The sequence below is a fragment of the Homalodisca vitripennis genome, chromosome 3, assembly GCF_021130785.1.
Source record: "Homalodisca vitripennis isolate AUS2020 chromosome 3, UT_GWSS_2.1, whole genome shotgun sequence".
NCBI lineage: Eukaryota > Metazoa > Arthropoda > Insecta > Hemiptera > Cicadellidae > Homalodisca > Homalodisca vitripennis.
In genome coordinates, this window is record NC_060209.1 from 189,847,623 (window position 1) to 189,862,088 (window position 14,466).

The window sequence follows — 14,466 nt, forward strand, 5'->3', positions numbered from 1 at the left end:
AAAATCATACAAAAAGCGGGATACTGCCATAGTTTATTGATACACCGATAGAAATAAAACTGTAATATGCGCGTGTTGTACGAGGAAATCATAAAATTAATTCTTTCAATTGTATTCTATTCACTCGGCACTGACCTATAATAAAGGCTCATGAATATTAAGGGCTTTTGGCTTTCCTCACTGAGTGAAAAATAAGGTCCGAATACAATCATCAAATGAAATCAAATCAAATCATTTCTTTATTGCTTTTAGACAATATATAACATTGTATAGCAGTCGTCATATATTCAAACAGCAAATACTCTTCACACTCACACACAGTCAGACTTACATTTCACTCATTCACACTAATTCACACTATCTTTGGATCCAGATTTTAAATTTTGGTAATTTAAGATATTTTTAGATATCCCAGCGACTCATCATAAACTCCTCTAGCGAATAAAATGCTTTTGACACCAACAGGCATTTAAGACGAGTTTTGAATTGGATTTGATTAGTTGCATTTTTTACACTTTCAGGGAGCTTGTTGATTAAGCCGACGCCAACCTGATGCGGTAAATGCTGAGATACCGCCAGTCTATGACTATGGACTCTAAAGTTGTCCCTGGCTCTAGTTTCATACTGATGAAAGTCCCTGCCCCGAATTGTTAAAGGAATTAACTAAAACAAAAAGGAGCTCTTCAAGGAGCCTGCCGAAATACTGTTATTTATCAGTGTGCTCTTTACGAGGTTTACAAATGGCCTTTAAACAGCTTTCCAAAGCTTGCGCTCTATTTCCCTCAAGCTCACTGCAGTCGAAAACCATATGCTCGATAGTCTTTTCATGCTATCAACACAGCTTGCACACAGGATCTCTGTGAAACTAGCTCTTGTAACTAGCTCTGTTATTTTATTCAACTCATCTCTCTCCAGCAGTGCCTTGCCAGACAATTTCTTTGATAGGTAGATGTAAAACAAGCTTGCTCATCCTGAGCCCCAGAATTGTAGTCTCCTTTGGTGCTTGACTTTTGGTTAGGATTAATTGCCTGACATTCGTATCTTCTAAATCGAACACAGTCGGCTGAGGATTCATGATCTTCATAAAGGAGTGTATATCAATTCATCAGCGGCTACTTACATTTAATTCTAATGCTGCCTTGGATCCAACAAATAGTGATATTGCATCCTCGTGTTTCCTAATCGACAGGAGAAAGCTCTCTCAAAAGAAAGATATGGCCTCCCTAACGTCATCAGATAACATGTTCAGGTTTCTGGTGTTATAAGTCTGAATATCTCTCCAACTTAAAGCAAGTCTCTTATTAATACTTGAAATTTACTATTTAAAGTGTTTAAATTTTAACTTAAGAAGCTGGTTACACATTTGCCCAAAATATTATCTTTACCGTCTGGAATTTACTAGAATTATTAATACTCTTTTTTTTTACTCTCCTATCTTCAGGATTATTTTCTTAATGTAATTGTGTCTGTTATTTTTATAAAATTAATCCAACTAAAAACCAACTGCACCATCTTAAGAGTCGGTTGTAGAGAAACAACCGTTAGTGTTAAACTTAAAACACATCTATTATTTTTGGTCATATAATTATGAGATGTGTCTAGTTTTAAAGATTAAATTAATACGCATACAAACGATTTTGAGTTGTTCTTGTAAAATGTATACTGTTTAAGTATTCAACCAATAAAATACAAAAGGTTTGCGATTTCCTTTTCTACAAAAACAAATAAAAATAACAAGTAAAACCAAATTATTTTGGATGCACATTCATTGTACCTTTAAAATGAGACACCCCCCAATAATCAACGATAGTTGATAAGGTCATGAAACTGTTTGTAGTTTAAAATAATTATTCTGCAAAATAAAATCAAGATGGCCGCAGGTACAACCAACTCTTACATTAAATGTGGTTATGATAAGTGTAATGTGCGGATAGGTGTAGCGCATTATTGTTAGCTAATCTAGACTCTTGTATTTTAGGCAATTTAATTCATTAATAAGGTGGCAAGAAAGTCTTACATGATTAAAAAAAAATCTTCCATCGTCAATAACAAACTTCAAACAAAGAATGGTTTATTGATTATAAGGATATCAGCTTCAATGATTATTAATTTGCTTAGACAATATGAATATTGTATAATAGTAAAATATTGGTACTTTGGGATTATACCGACCACACCCAGACATGAATCGTTATTTCACATTTCGTTTCTACTGATTACTAGATTAGCGTAGAACAATATTTCGTCAATATAAAACAGGAATTGTCTTATCGCAAACACCTCCCCATCCTCAGACAGAGGTCAAAGTCGAGCGTCTAGTAGATAACGTGATTGCAGAGTCTCGCCGCCCGTTCAGCTGGTGCATCGCTTTGTTGTACTTCCGTGTTTTACCTCTACATTTCTCCAAACACAAAAATTCAACAAAAACAAACTTTTACCAAACTAAACTTTTTATTAAAAAAACACTCAAAACTTGTTTTTATTCTTGATCACATTCCGCCACCCAAAATGCGAGTGCCTCCCGACGAAAGAAAAACATCCCTCGAGATAGTACCTATCAGTAAAATATCAAATTCTAGAGGGGCTAATCAGAAATATAAATTGAATTGTAATGGAAAGGCAATGATGTACCGTGCAAATCACGTGATGCCGCGCGGCCTGCCGTAATCAGGATTCTCGAGAAAGATAAGATAACAGCGACAACAATACCGATCACAATACCTGGAAATGCTTGTAAGTTTGTAATTTTGTAATTGAAGAGTTGTTTTTTCGTTCTATCATGTTTGTTTCTATAAATTTCTATTTTTGTGTTCTTCATACTGGTGTGGTCGGTATAATCCCAAAGTACCAAAATATTAATACTAAAATGTGGTTCTACGTAATCTTTCAGTTAATCTCTGATACATTTTAGACTGTAGAAATACAATTTTCAAAGTTTAACTTATTCCTTCACCGTCTGATCCAATCTTGACCAGACCATGTGTAACATGGGTTTCTCAAAACCGAACTTAATAAATTCTATAATACTAACACATTTCAATACTTACATCATGAATATATAAAGATGGTACATGATACAGTAAAGTACATCTTCTTGATTTTCCGTCCATGTTCGCTATATCATACATTTCCTCGGTCCAGTCTTAGAGATTATGTCAGTATTTATATACATAATCAGTATCGTATACCTTATCAGTGAGAGAAATGGATGCGATGTCCCCTCACCGATTTTCGATCAAACAAATTACATTTACTGTCTCGTATATTGCTCATATTTCTTAAATATCCTTTATTTGCCTTGTTCCCATAATATTGAATTAAGTGTTGTTAATTTTATTATTCTTTCACTAGCCTATATAAATAAAAACAAATTGAAAATAGTGGTTGAATTAATTAAAAAGCTGTCATAATAGAATGTTTACACAGAACAGCTGATTACATTTAATAGACTATTTCAGTTCATATTATACAGTTTTAGAGATCAAGATGGCATATAGGTATATATTTATCCCAGAATGGCTAAGTAAACTTTCAGTACAATCGGTTGAATAGTTTACGCGTGAAAGAAACAAAGGCACTTTTGCATTTATAATAATATTATTAAGATTAATATTAATGCATGAGAATGTTCGTTGGTATAAACAAAATACAATAAGCAGTTGTTTCAATGCGCATAGCCTTACAGAATCAAACATACAACACTCTAACAATACTAAAATTAAGATTGTTTCGATTATTTAAATAAGTGAACAATTTAAATAATTATTTAAATATTTAAAAGGTCGTGTAATATAAATATAATTAAGTGTTGTTGTGATTAACTATATCAAATAAGTTTGACATAATTCCTACCTAATTTCATGTATTTCAGAGTTATTTTTGTATTAAACAGGGTGATCGCAAAGTCTGCCAACTTCTCATTATTTAATGGTAGTATATAAAAAAGAAACATTTATGCAGTACATTTATATGTAGTACATTGTATTGATTTTAGATGCAAAAGAGGACTTCTTAATTTTTTACTTCGGCATGTTATTTCATTCTTTTTACATCCAGATCAAATGATTTTCAAGAATTTTCGAGAAATCTACTCAAAGTGTGGGGACATCCCCTCCAAATTTCAAGACAACCTGGGATTACAAAAAACACGTTTCTGTAAATTGGAAATGTTTATTTGTTTACTTTCAAAAAATTCCAAATTAAATTTTAACATTTGCATTTCTAGATATTGGTATACCTAGTATTGGTATTCTGCTTTCGAGGGAGACAACATAACATAGTTAAATAAGACAATTAACCTATAAATATCCCCTAAACTTCCTATTTGTGTATGCCGTACTCAGAAAATTAGCGGAGGAGATTTTTTTTATCACCTGTATCACTTTTTAACTAAACATGTCATTCATAATTCCAATGATAACATTTTTCAATAATTTAGTATTTTGAATAAACTGTTTGAAACGAAGAAGAAACAGAGCTCAAACTTCTGTACGAAACAACATTAACTACAATCAAATCAAAAGGAAGCCGTTGCTCTCATTACTGTAGATAAGAGATAAAGCTATAAATCTGTTCAGCTGAAAACTGGGTTGACATAGTGGCTACATGTTCTATTTTGCTATCATGTTGGTATGTCATAAACAAGGTTTTCATAAATCTACAAACATTTTATATATATGTGCACATATTTTCGTAACATTAAAAGATAATTCTAAATAAATAGGAAGTTTGGAAGAATCATGAGTATTTTTTGGAAACCGATAAGTAATTTGCTGTAATTACATTATTTATTTTCCTTGTGTGTTCAACTAATTATCAAAATGGATGTCCAGTTCGTTTTATCTACTGCATAGTTATAGAGTAATTATGATTAGACTTACTCACAAACTGTTATCGCACAAAGTCAGCTGTTTGACAAAGAAGACCTAGTCAGCTGATTGTTTATCGCTTGTTGACTCACACTCAGACTCAGTTGGGTAAATAATGGTTGATGAGTGCGTGCTCTTTACGCATAACCTTGTACAGTGAACAAGGATTCACTTTCGTTTTGTATAATAGTTCTTTTAGCGCGGTTTGTTTAACAAACTGTAAAACGAAGCCCTTAGTTTGGAACACGACTGATGTGGCCGTGTACATGTGTGTTGTTGTTTTGTTTAAACACGTTCACGTAGTTTAAGGTCCACACGAACTAGTTTAAAGTTCACGAATGTTAATACGGAAAAACATGGATTCTGAGTGTAACAATAATTTATTAGTTTATGAAATATAAACGAAAAAGGTTTTCATACAAAACTGTAACAACGAATTTTTATTTAACATTTGACAAGTGACATAAAAAACAAAAACAAAATCAATTACAGAAGGTACTTAGGTATTATCCGTAGGCCTCTATTTTAGGAAGATTATTGCCGGGGCATAAAAACTACATTATTAAAAAAACAGACTATTTGACTTACTGTGAAAATTACATGTCATTATGACATGTTACAGATAACCTCACGAGCACAGAAGAGCAGAACTGATCATCGTAATAATATGTAATTTTCATATTAAGCCAAATAATGTCTATTCTTCCTAATAACGTAGATTGTTAGGTGCCCGGTAAGAAAAACCCTTCCAAAATAGTGGCCTCTGGATAATACTAAAGTACCGAAAAACATTTAACTTAGCTAATCAGTATGTGTTTTGACACACTGCAGGGGAACTTGATGTTTGTTAAAAGTTTTGCAACAACGAAAATCTCCGCAATTCTTTTATTTAATTCTCAACTTCATACTATAATTGCACACTTTACAATGACTGTTTTAAGTATAAAAAAGTATTTTTGTTATAAAAAATGCAACATGTTTCTCTTGTGTACTTATAATATTCTAACAAACGTAACGGAAATTCTTATTTGATTTTTTTCCGCCATCTACATTATTATATATTTTGTAAATAAATTATATCTCAACATATGGAATTATCGATATTATATTTTATTTGATAATATAGATATTTTAATGTGATATCGGAGGCTATTATTCATATTCACTATTATTATCTATATTGATTGTTTTACCCGCTCTAATGAAACTGTAGCCAAAATCGTTCTTGTAGCAAAACAGACAAATAAGTATTCATACGCGCTGTTAATACAAGGTACTCACAACTTTCATCGAGATAATATTTCATTTTCGAATTTAAAATAAATGCCAATTGGTTCAAACAGTTTATGATAGGTGTTGTAGTAGCTTGACAACTGGCATAATGCTTCTACTTCGATTCATTTCCAGGAATTATTTGTCGCCGTTTGTTTTGGTTTGTATTCTGAAGAACAAAAGTTTACGGAACCATGAAAGGACCCACACGTAAAAGGGGGTCTCGAAGTAGAAATATTAATCGGTACCGTAGGTGGTATGTGTTAATTCGAAAATGTGTATTGACTGTGAATTGCAGTTTTCAAGGCACTTTAGGATCAGGATTTCGTGGGACGACTGTGTCATTTATGAATGTGCCGTATCATCCACAAGGATAACGACGCACAAATGAAAGAAACAAATCACCGCCAAAATACCTAACACTTAAACATTAGAGCTTACATCATTAGGTGAGTTGCTCGGTCAAAATTTCAGCCGAACTGGGCTTCTCTTTGCAGAAAATTACAAGTTGTCGCCCTCAGAAGCTAACATAACCTAAAACTCCCATTATTGTGTATGTAGAACTGTTGATAACTTGTTATGATCCACTGTTTCTCTGCAAGTGAACTTCATTGACCACTAAACAATAATCAAGGCAATCCTGCAGTTATAAAAGTACTTCCCAATAATGGAAATTCATAGTTTTTGGACTGTTTTAATCCTCTTCCCCCAAGCAAAATCCCATAATTTTACACCATAAGGGTTAATTGCACAATGCATAGGCATTGAAACAACAATAAACCATGGATAAAGTTTATTACTCATAAGCTATGATTAACAAAATCGGGTCAGCGCTTGGAAACATAGTAGAGGATTTCAGGCAATGATTTGATCACTTTATCGTAACTCGTTCTAAATGTTCTCGCTCCACCAATGTCGCAATTCGGAATAGTATTGATTTAAGCGGTAAAATCAGGCCAACGACTACAATCGGAAAATGTATAATCATGCTATTGTAAGTTACACTATCAACGATATAAATCTAGAATAGCAACAAAAGAGAGTTAGGACAAGATAGCAATAAGAGACATGAGAAAGAGGGGTTATGAGGGAGATATACAGGTGTTCCAAATTTTATGTACACTGAAGGGATCTTGGAAACCATAACAGATAGAGATTAAATTGGACAAAGTTGTGCGAAATAACAAGAAAACTACAAATAACAAATCAATGTGGTTAAATTTAATTAATTGTTGGTTGCGTCGTTCACTCGCTGCGCTCAAAAACTGCTTTTGGTAAAAATCTTCTACCTGTCACAGTTTTCTTATTAGTACCTATATTGTATCGTTTTTTCATATGAAATTGCATGAAATTCCTTCTAGTTTTTAAATATTATAATAAAGCCTTTTTAAGACCAACAAACATGGGGTAAAGTGTTTAGTCAATTTTTTTAACGCAACGACCATTTTTTATTTAATTAAAAAAAAGTAGATTTTTTACTGATTTCAAAAATACTATATACTTTTCTTGTTTTTCCTCAAATAAATAATAAAACCAGTTTTGGATGGTCGTTTGAAGAGACATTTTAGTCTATTAATCGGACAGTTGGTAAACCTGACTGACCGCCTGATATTTATACATTTTTAAACAGCGGATCAAAAAACCTTAAATTTCAAGTTTATCACCTAATCTACAATATTATTAGAAAAAATCCCTTTTATAAAAAAATTAATGAAGTATTTTGTAACAGCTGATTCCAACAATAAATGCAGTGCAATATCATATACTTCAAGTGATAGGCTTCGCTAACGCTCAGCCAATAAAACATTCCACTTTGCTGTTGAAAGCAATAAGAGTACCTAGTATGAACTTTACACGGAAAGACACACTCCCAATAGTTATGTTGTATTTCAAGATATTCTTGTTCTGTGCACAATGTGTTCAATTGCTTGTTAACAAACTGATAAGACTGAGTCAACAGTTATTTCCACGTATCCCACATATGACTAGGTTTCATTATATTTTATGCTTTACTGCCTTACCGTGACTGATAAACTCGAAACTCAAGGATTTTATCAGAAATGACGTCATTCTATTAGAGAACATAAACTCTACACTATAACCACTAACAATAGATCGTAAAACCAATTTTAACTGCACAAATGGTTTATTTGCCATTGCAAACTTCTATATCCACACTGCAATAATTAGAATTGTTACAGCTTTATTGCAGTGATAAGTAATTCTACAACCAAACGATTTTAATGAATACACACTTTTTGTGTTCGTCCTATAAGAGGTGATTTAAAAATATATTCTTAACTCTGAAAAATAATAGTTATTAGTTATCAATAACTTAAATAATAAGTTATGACCCCTTGACCTATGACGTCTGACCCTTACTATTTACTTTAAAATATTTAGTTTTCGGTTTAAACAACAGTACATCGTATTCACGGTTGGGTTCGGTTGTTATTACGTTCTTACTCAATTCTTAACCCTTTGAGTGCCAACGTCCGATTTTACCGGACGACAAAAGTTGTCCGAAAAGTGCCGACGTCCGATTTTACCGGACGTTCGGGAAAAAGTCACTAAAAATTGTAACCTTTAATATTTTAAAATAATATCATATTGAAATGTTTGTGAAGAATCATTCTTTTCAAAATAAATTGTAATAGTACACTTCCGATCAAACTTTAAATTATGAAACTCACATATAAACATTTTTTGGTTGCCATAGCTACCGGAAACAATGTGACAATAGTTTCTTAAAAGTTGTATAACTTACTCATTATTGAAGATAATAATATAAATTTTTCAAGATTTACAGACAATTCCATACACTTTCCAGTGATATGGACTAAGAAAAGGATATGAATTTTTTGGTCATAATAATTTGATTGAAAAATTAAATTTAAAAAAAATTTTGAATTTTTTTAGGTAAGTCCATTTTTGATATTCCTAAATTTAGTGTTATGGTAACTTTGTTATTTTATGTTAATTAAACAGTTTTCAAAGAAAAATAAAAAAGAATCATGTTGATAGCTTATTAAATAATCGAACTGTGAATTTTTTACTAAAACCTTGCAAAATGCCGGCCAAAGGGCTGGCACTTTTAGGTACACCCACTCAATAAATACTTGGCACTTAAAGGGGCACCAAAAAAATTCCAGAAAAACAATATACAACTATGCAATGAAATCAAATACATCAAAATAATAATAGCAATAAGATGTAAATACGTATATCCTACGTAATTGATTTTATGACGGTGAATTTCAAATCGTGATTCAGACGCGATTATTTCTGAGGGACTGACTCACTGGAGTTTAGAGGTTATGAAATACCCTCACTCTCAAACAAGGGAACCCAGTACCGCCTCTACGTAGTCAGGGACGTACCCAGCGAGGGATCCAAGGGGAGGACCCCCAAACATTCAACGTTTTAAATTATTTTTAGTAAACGATTATTATTATTTCAATAATTTAGTATAACTGACATGTACTGCTGAAATATATTTCTCAACAAAAAAGGGCCAAGAACTTTTGAAGGAACAAAATGGAGCCTTACTCTATGTCCACTACGGGAAAATATCAGTTGTTTGGACCTCCCCTCCAAATATTGTTTCCTGGCTAAATTCTTTCTCGTATTCTTGCCTTGGAAATACTTTAACTCCTCGTAAATGCGTTTATAGTTGGAATTGAACACGTACCTGCAAACCATGCTGTCCAACCTGAGAGAAAATCGCTTTAGATATGGCTTTGTTTTATCAGTGATAAGCACAAAATCATCAAATTATGATACGTATTTCAACATATTGCGACCCACATCCCTCCTTCAATTTTTAAAGAAGAAGTTTTTAATTAAAAAAAAAAAAATGTAAATGGTCACCGAGAACTACCTTTTACATAATAATATACGGGGTGTATTTTTTATGAGTCTCCGTCGTGATATTGGAAATCATGTCCTGACAGCAAATTTTAAACAGGAAACATTTCCTCTTTTTAGAGACATTAACAAAATAAATATTTAAAACTTTGTAAAACTGACGCCATTTTCCAGTATACAAGTGTAAATGGGTAAAAAGATTTGTTACCTTTAAAAATACTTTTACTAGTTCAAGGTTTGTGAATGGAAAATGACGTTTTTCTCAATGAAAGCCTTTTGTTTACTTTAACATATCTAGCTACCTTTTTGTAAAAAAAAAACAAATTTTTGAATATACATTTACCTTAAAAGATAAAGGGAAATTCCCCAGATGTTAGATGCTAGATTTACAGTTTAGAATATTCAAGTGGATGTATATTTAAAAAAAGCGTTTTACATCTCCATAAGGAAGCTCAATTAAGGAAAATATCTGCGTTATTATGGAAAATATCAAAACTGTGCCAAGAATACAGATGTCTTAGAGTTAGGTTGTATTTAATTTTTTTCAAATTGAAGTGGTCACCGAGAACTACCTTTTACATAGTAATACAGGGTGTATTTTTTATGAGTCTCTGTCGTGATTTTGGAAATCATGTCCTGACAGAAAACTTTAAATAGGGAACATTTCCTCTTTTTAGAGACATTAAAAAATAAATATTTAAAACTGACGCCATTTTCCAGTATAAAAGTGTAAATTAGTAAAGAGATTTGTTAGCTTTAAAAATACTTTTACTAGTTCAAGGTTTGTGAATGGAAAATGACGTTTTTCTCAATGAAAGCCTTTTGTTTACTTTAACATATCTAGCTACCTTTTTGTAAAAAAAACAAATTTTTGAATATACATTTACCTTAAAAGATAAAGGGAAATTCCCCAGATGTTAGGTGCTAGATTTACAGTTTAGAATATTCAAGTGGTTGTATATTTAAAAAAGCGTTTTACATCTCCATAAGGAAGCTAAATTAAGGAAAATATCTGCGTTATTAAGGAAAATATCAAAACTGTGCCAAGAATACAGATGTCTTAAGAGTTATTTTCCTTGCCTGAAATAATAATAAAATACACAATGAAAACAAAACTGACCGCCATATTGGAAAATGGTAACAGTGATTAAAAGTTTAAAATACATAATTTTAATGTATTAATGGTAAAGTTTACCATTTCAAGTTCGCTGTCAGACTTATAATTCTAAAGATTACTACGGTTGCACATTTAAAAAGTGCAAACTGTAAAATTTTCTAATGAACGATTCCGGTTTTATGAGAAACAATTAATTCTAAACAATAAAATACTAATCGACTTTTTCAGCGGAATTATAAATTATTGATTGAAATAGATATCGGTTTGCCTTCCTTAATGAAAATTACCGAATGTGAGTAACAATTGAAATAAACATCCATTGTGCTACTGGGTGCTAATTTGATATTTGTTTATATTTAGAGGGGGGGGCTTGACCCTTTCAGCCTTTTGTTGTGTACGTCCCTGAGGAGTTCCTTACACACAGATAGGACTGAACTAATACATGTCTTATCTCACAATCGTTTTCTCCCATCTGCGTTTTTATTTGATTTAATAAAAATCTAGCATTCAACTTTGAAATTTCTGAATTCTTAATAAAGTTGAATTTTTCGTTCGTTTAAAAATAGTGGCAGTCCATATACTTGAGGAAATCCAAATTAATAAGGATATAATTTAGCCTAAATCTTAACACAGTCTACAAAATTCCAACAAAGCGTGGTACCTTATTAAGATTCAGACGAAACTCAGTAAATATATATTTGGACGTTTTGTGAGAACTAAAACGTCATTTACATATTACTTGTGTTTTAAATAATAAACTAACAAACAATAAAACCTATTATATAGGTTACAATTTATGTAATTTTAAAACACAGGAAATCGATGGATTAGGCGTTTGTTAGTAAATAAAATCACGCCTGATCATTATTTTCCATATTACTACGGTATCTATGATATGAGTTATTAAACTCATAAAAAAAATAAAAACAGTAAAAAAAAACTTTTCAAACCAAACACTTTTGTGTATTTCTATTTTATTACAATGTATTAACAAACGTAACAATTCAAATGTAACATTATGTAATGTTTTTAATGAAACGGTAAATTTTTAAACGGACTAAAAAAGAAGAGAGATGTTACATAATGTGTCTAAAGGATTTTCCTTATGTTTTTTGAGTAAGTAAAGAAGTATGAACATTCATAATGAAATCACTTTGTAAAAACAACTGAAGGCTACCAAAACTTTCCATGAGTTTTTATTTAAATTAAATATTAAGCATAACCATTTAAGGCAACAAGGAAAGAGGTTGATCAATTAAGTAATCGTGTTGCCAAGTTCGTGGAATCCTTGACGTGTGAAGGACGCTGATTGATCTTCTGGAACACAAGACTCTGATACAGACACAAGTGTTATAAATTGCTGCAAGAAACATGAGCATCACGCCGCACGTCAGCGCACGGAACGCATCTTCCAATGGCACAATAGTGGTCATCCTATGGAAAGTGGATGATTGCTTCTGTTTGTGCAAGTATAGGCTGTATGAATAAAACGCAATACCTTACTTACTCACGCTAATCCTTTAACTTCAGATAAGGTTATAGCACTCGAATGAGATTTCCTGTTGTCTTCTACATAAATGTTTTATTGTGCACGTAAAATATATATTTTAAACGAACTAAACGCAGTTTTTGATAATATATAACTAGCATTTAGGCAATAACTGTTGAAAATAGCTGTCAAACAAGACAGCCAAAGGCGAAAGTAAATGAGTTTTAAAATGTTGCTGGTTAATAATATTGAAATTCGCGATATATAATGTAAAATAATTATGAAAATTAGTATCGGGTGAATAGTCGGGGTTTCTTTACCCATTATTGATGGAGACTGTGGATAGAGACTCGACCTTTCCTCATTTTTAATGGAGAATGTGGATAGAGACTCGACCTCTCTTCATTGTTGATGGAGACTGAGGATAGAGACTAGACCTCTCCTCATTTTTGATGGAGGCTGTGGATATAGGCTTGGCCACTCCTCATTTTTTTTATGGAGACTGAGCATAGTGGCTCGAAATCTCATTGTTGATGGAGGCTGTGGATATCGACTGGACCTCTTCTCGTTGTTGATGGAGACTGTGGATAGTGGATCGACCTCTCCTCATTGCTGATAGAGGCTGTGGATAGAGCCTCGACTTTCCTCGTTGTTGATGGAGGCTGTGGATATAGGGTCGACCTCTCCTCATTGTTTATGGAGGCTGTGGATAGAGGCCCGACCTCTTCTCATTGTTTATGGAGGGTATGGATAGAGGCTCGAGATCTCCTCATTGTTGATGGAGACTGTGGATAGAGGCCCGACATCCTCTCATTGTTTATGGAGGCTATGGATAGAGGCTCGACATTTCCTCGTTGTTGATGGAGGCTGTCGAAAGGCGCCCAACTTCTGCTGTTGATTGAGGATGTAGGCAGTTGACGTTTAATTGAGTAACAAAGAGAGGAAATAAAACTACCGGTATGAAACTGTAGCCTACCTCTTATGATTTGGTCAGCATTTAATTTTGTGTCCCGATACTTGAAAATGTCTAATGTCAGCATTTACTTAGTAAACGTGACACATACTCTTATTTATGTACAATTATAACAACTAGACAACCAGACCTAGGAGCAGTCCAAATCGAGCCAATCCTCTGGAAATATTAAGAATGGATAAGCACATTTGCGAGGCTACTCCTTATTGTTAAGTTTTTATTATAAAGTTCACAAACCGCTACTAACCCATTTTGAAACGAAGAGACTTCTGTACAATTTCTGTCAAGTTCTTTTAGAATATTAATGTTTCTCTCTAGTTATTAAATCATTTATAAATGCACTTTTGCTCATAACAATTAAAATTGTTGTGAGGTGTACCTAATAACATTTTACTAGTGAAAATCAAGATGGAACAGTTTCCCACTTTGGACAGTTTTACACAATTATGACCTCTTTCAATGTAACTGGTTAGGAGTGTATTAGAACATGAAAATAAAGTATAGCACAGATGAGGAAGCAAAATGTGTAAAAGATTTAACACATCATGTTGGGAAACGGGGCACACTTCAGTGATAAATAAACACTACTATTGATAAAAAAGATCTTACTGTGGAGTGAGCAACGGGCTTAAATTTTTCAAGTATGTAAACACTTGTTTCTTCATGCATCGCATACAGCATAGACCGGAAATTTCTAATTCTATATTTGATGTCCATAAAACAGTTCATTCTGTTATAGAATAGCAAAAATTTGTTCTTTGTCAGCCGGAAAATACCTTCCCATCCCAGCCGAGTCTTTATTCACCTAGTGTACAAAAGTATTAATTTTCCTACAAGTTCATGCTCATATTGTCAGCATTATACGCTTCCAATTGGAGCG